This window comes from Piliocolobus tephrosceles, chromosome 1, assembly GCF_002776525.5.
Source record: "Piliocolobus tephrosceles isolate RC106 chromosome 1, ASM277652v3, whole genome shotgun sequence".
Classification (NCBI taxonomy): Eukaryota; Metazoa; Chordata; class Mammalia; order Primates; family Cercopithecidae; genus Piliocolobus; species Piliocolobus tephrosceles.
In genome coordinates, this window is record NC_045434.1 from 113,376,723 (window position 1) to 113,382,722 (window position 6,000).

The window sequence follows — 6,000 nt, forward strand, 5'->3', positions numbered from 1 at the left end:
TGTAATAATCTCACATAGATAAAGCTTTCTTTACATTACACAGCTTGGAAACATTCTTGTGGAGCGATCTGTGGAGGGATATTTTGGATCACATTCGGGCCAATGTAGAAACAGCAAATATAGCCAGATAAAAACTGGAGAGAAGCTTTCTGAGAAGCTGCTTCGTGACGTGTACATTCCATTCAGGGATTTATAACTTACTACTCATAAGACACAGTTTGAACACTGTTCCTGTAAAAATAAAAGAGTGATATTCAGAGCACATTGAAGACTGTGGCAAAAAGTGAAATGTCATCCAATAAAAAACAGAAAGAAGCACTCGAAGAAACTGCTCTCTGACATGTCCATTCTTTTCACAGGGTTAAAACTTACTCTACATTTCCCAGTTTGAAAGTTGGTCTCTGAGGGTTCTGAGAAGAAATAATAAGTGGCAACTGGAGGCCTGTGTCGAGCAAGCAAATGTCTTCCATTGAAAATTGGAGAGAAGCTTTCTGCACAAGTACTTTGTGATGTCTGTATTCATCTAATTGAGTGAAATCATTCTTTAGATTGAGCAGTTTTAAATCACTATTTATGTGGAATCTGAGAAAGGACATTTGGAAACACTCTTAAGAATATCCTGAAAAAGAAATAACCTCAGTGAGAAACCAGAAGGAAGCTTTCTGTGAAACTGCTCTGTGTCACATGAATTCCGCTCATACAGTTAAGCTTCTCTTTTCATTGTGCAGTATCATAACACTGTTTTTGTTTAGCCTGTGAAGGGATTTTCAGGAGTGATTTGAGGCTTATGGTGAGGAAGGAAACATCTTCAGATAGGAACTGGAGAGAAGCTTTCTGAGGAGATGCTTTGTGACGTGTGCATTTCACTCACAGATATATACCTTTCTTCTCATAGAGGATTCTGGAATCCTTTCCGGAGAAAAAGCTAGCAAGAGACATTCGGGAGTATAGGGATGGCTATGGAGAAAAACGAAATATCCTCAGACAAAAACAGGAAAGAAGATTTCTGAGAAACTGCTTTTTGTTATATGTATTTATTCTTCTTGAATATTTAAACCTTTTCTTATATTACGTGGTTTGGAAGGATCTGCAAAGGGACATTCAAGAACACATTCAGGCCTATGGTGAAAGAGGACATATCTTTAGATAAAACTGGATATAAGCTTTCTGAGAAACTACTTTGTGATGTATGCATTCCACTCAGGGAGTTTTATCTCTTTTCTCACAAGACAGTGTTGGGACACTATTCCTTTGAAACGGAATAAGTGATATTTTTGAGCGCATTCAGGACTATGGCGAATAGTGAAATACACTGAAATAAAATAGAGGAAGAAGTGTTCCAAAAATCTGCTCTCTGATATGTGCATTCACTTTACAGCGTTAATGCTTAGTCTATGTTGCCCAGTTTCAAAACTCTGTCTTTGAAGAATCTGTGAAGGGATATTTAGTGACGTCTGGAGGCTTGTGGTGAGCAAGGAATCGTCTTCCAATGAAACCTGCAGAGAAACTTTCCGTGCAACTGCTTTGTGATATGATATGTGATATGTGTTAGATATATTTATTCATCTCCCAGGGTTTAAAGTTTTCTTAATTACACAGTTTGGAGACTCCGTCAGGCATGGATCCGCGAAAGGATATTGGGGAGCACATTCCATTCCCTTCATCCGGAAAGGATTCCAGAATCCTCTATGAGAAGAAAGGTATATATCTGTGAGTGAAATGCACACGTCACAAAGCATCTCCTCAGAAAGCTTCTCTCCAGTTCCTATCTGAAGATGTTTCCTTCCTCACCGTAAGCCTCAAATCACTCCTGAAAATCCCTTCACAGGCTAAACAAAAACAGTGTTATGATACTGCACAATGAAAAGAGAAGCTTAACTGTATGAGCGGAATTCATGTGACACAGAGCAGTTTCACAGAAAGCTTCCTTCTGGTTTCTCACTGAGGTTATTTCTTTTTCAGGATATTCTTAAGAGTGTTTCCAAATGTCCTTTCTCAGATTCCACATAAATAGTGATTCCATTCAGACCTACGATGAAAGAGGAGATATCTTTAAAAAAAAAAATCTGGATGGAAGCCTTATGAGAAACTACCTTGTGATGTATGCATTCCACTCAGGAGTTATACCTCTTTTCTCAAAAGGCAGCATTTGAACACTGTTCCTGTGAAAGCGAAAAAGTGATATTTTGGAGCGCATTGAAGACTATGGTGAATAGTCAAATATACTGACATAAAATCGAGGAAGAAGCGTACCAAGAATCTGCTCTCTGATATGTGCATTCAATTCACAGAGTTAATGCTTACTCTATGTAGCCCAGTTGGTAACTCTGTCTTTGAAGAATCTGTGAATGGATATTTAGTGATGCCAAGAGGCCAGTGGTGAGCAAGGAAACGTCTTCCGATAGAACTTGCAGAGAAACTTTCTGAACAACTGCTTTGTGATGTGTGTATTCGTCTCGTAGAGTTAAACCATTCTTTGGATTGAGCTGCTTGAAATCACTGTTTTTGTGGAATCTGAGGAAGGACATTTGGGAACGATGCTTAGAATATCGAGAAAGAAATATCCTGAGGTAAAATCCAGTAGGAAGCTTTCTGTGAAACTAATCTTTGTAGTCTTAATTCCACTCGCTCAGTTAAGCCTCTCTTTTCATTCAGCATTTTCTAACCCTGTTTATGTTTAGTTTGTGATGGGATATTCAGGAGCACTTTGAGGCTTATGGTGAAAAAGGAAATATGTTCAGACAGAAACTGGAGAGAAGCTTTCCGAGAAACTGCTTTGTGACGTGGTCATTCCACTAAGAGTGTTATACCTCTCTTATCATACAGCGTAGGGGAACCCTTTTGGAGAAACAGGTACCAAGTGATATTCAGGAGCATGTTGATGCCGATGGTGAAAAGTAAAATAGTCTCAGACAAAAACTGGAAAAAAGCTTTCTAGGAAACTACTCTGTGATATGTGTAATCATTTCACAAAGATAAAGCTTTCTTTACATTATGCAGCTTAGAAAATGTCATGGACGGATCCACGAAGGACCTTTGGTAGCACATTCAGGACTATGGTGAAAAATGAAATATCTTCAGATAAAAACTGGAAAGAAGCTTTCTGTGAATCTACTTTCTGCTGTGTTTATTCATTTCACATAGATGAAACTTTCTTTACATTACGCAGCTTGGAAACTCCCTCATGGATGGATCTGTGAAGGAATATATGGGATCACTTTGGGGCCTACAGTGAAATAGGAAATATAGTCAGAGAAATACTGGAGAGAAACTTCGTGAGAAATTTCTTGGTGATGTGTGCATTACACACAGGGAGGTATAACTTTCTACTCATAAGGTACAGTTTAAACACATTTCCTGTAAAACCAAAAGAGTGATATTCGTTGCACATTGAAGACTATGACAAAAAGTGAAATGTCGTGCAATAAAAAACAGAAAGAAGCACTCTGGGAAACTGCTCTCCGACATATCCATTCTTTTCACAGGGTTAAAGCTTACTCTACATTTCCCAGTTTTAAAGTCAGTACTGGAGGGTTCTGCGAAGGGATAGTAAGTGGCAACTGGAGGCCTGTGTAGACCAAGGAAATGTCTTCCATCGAAAATTTGAGAGAAGATTTCTGCACAACTCCTTTGTGATGTTTGTGTTCATCTTGTAGAGTTAAATCATTCTTTGGATTGAGCAGCTTGAAATCACTGTTTCTGTGCAATCTCAGAAAGGACATTTGTAAGCGCTTTTTATAATATCCTGAAAAAGAAATAACCTTAGAGAGAAACCAGAAGGAAGCTTTCTGTGAAACTGCTCTGTGTCACGTGAATTCTGCTCACGCAATTAAGCTTTTGTTTTCCTTGAGCTGTATCATAACACTGTTTTTTTTTTAGGCTGCAAAGGGATATTTAGGATTGCTTTGATGCTTACAGTCAGAAAGGAAACGTCTTCAGATAGAAACTTGAGAGAAGCTTTCTGAGAGGCTGCTTTGTGACGTGTGAATTCCACTCACAGAAATATACCTTTCTTCTCCTAAAAGATTCCGGAATTTCTTTTGGAGAAAGAGCCACCAAGAGAAATTTGGGAGTACAGGGATGGCTATGGTGAAAAAGGAAATATCCTCAGAAAAAAACTGGAAAGAAGTTTTCTGTGACACTGCTTTGTGTTAGATATATTTATTCACCTCGCATAGTTAAAACCTTTCTTATATTTCGCAGTTTGGAAACTCCATCTTGCACGGATCCACGAAGGCACATTCGGGAGCACATTCAGGCCTATGGGGAAAGAGGAGATATCTTCAGATAAAACTGGATAGAAGCTTTCTGAGAACCTACACTGTGATGTATGTATTCCACTCTGGGAATTACACCTCTTTTCTCACAAGGCAGCATTTGAACACTGTTCCTGTGAAACCAAAAATGTGATATTTCGGAGTGCATTTAGGACTATGGTGAACAGTGAAATATACTGAAGTGAAATCGAGGAGTAAGTGTTCCTAGAATCTCTTCTCTGATATGTGCATTCACTTCACAGAGTAAATACTTACTCTATGTTGCCCAGTTTTGAAACTCTGTCTTTGATGAATCTTTGAATGGATATTTAGTGACGCCCAGATGCTTGTGGTGAGCAAGGAAATGTCTTCCGATGAAACCTGCAGAGAAACTTTCTGAGCAACTGCTTTGCAATGTGTGTATTCATCTCATAGAGGTAAACCATTCTTTGGTTTGAGCAGCTTGAAACCACAGTTTTTGTGAAATCTTAGGAAGGACATTTGGCAAAAATCCTTAGAATATGGAGAAAGAAGTGTCTTCAGGTAAAATCCAGAAGGAAGTTTTCTGTGAAACTGCTCTGTGTAATCTTTATTCCTATCACTCAGTTAAGTTTCTCTTTTCATTGAGCAGTTTTTTAACCCTGTGTATGTTTAGCTTGCGATGGGATATTCAGGAGCATTTTGAGGCTTACAGTGAAAAAGGAAATATGTGCAAACCAAAACGGGAGAGAAGCTTTCCGAGAAACTGCTTTGTGATGTGTGCATTCCACTCACAGTGTTATACCTCTTTTCTCATACAGCGTCGGGAAATCCCTCTTGGAGAAACAGGTACAAAGTGACATTCGGGAGCATGTTGATGCCGATGATGAAAAGGGAATTAGCCTCAGACAAAAGCTGGAAAGAAGATTTTTAGGAAACTACTCTTTGAAATGTGTAATCATCTCACATAGATAAAGCTTTCTTTACATTACGCAGCTTGGAAACTGTCATGGACGGTTCCACGAACGGACCTTCGGTAGCACTTTCAGAACTATGGTGAAAAAGGAAATATCTTCACATAAAAACTGGAAAGAATCTTTCTGAGAATCTGCTTTTTGCTATGTTTATTCATCTCTCCTAGATGAAACTTTCTTTATATTATGCCGCTTGGAAACTCCCTTGTGGATGGATCCACGAAGGGATATTTGGGATCACATTTGGGCCTATGTTGAAATAGAAAATAAAGTTAGATAAAAACTGGAGAGAAGCTTTCTGAGAAACTGCTTGGTGACAGGTGCATTCCACTGAGGGAGTTATAGCTTTCTTCTCATAAGGCTTAGTGTGAACACTGTTCCTGTAAAATCAAAAGAGTGATATTCGGAGCACTTTGAGACTATTGCAAAAAGTGAAATGTTGTCCAATAAAAAACAGAAAGAAACACTCGAAGAAACTGCTCTCTGACATTCCCATTCTTTTCACAGGGTTAAAACTTTCTTTACATCCCTTGTAAGTTGGATTCCTAGGTATTTTATTCTCTTTGAAGCAATTGTGAATGGAAGTTCATTCCTGATTTGGCTCTCTGTTTGTCTGTTACTGGTGTATAAGAATGCTTGTGATTTTTGCACATTAATTTTGTATCCTGAGACTTTGCTGAAGTTGCTTATCAGCTTAAGAAGATTTTCGGCTGAGACGATGGGGTTTTCTAAATATACAATCATGTCATCTGCAAACAGGGACAATTTGACTTCTTCTTTACCTAACTGAA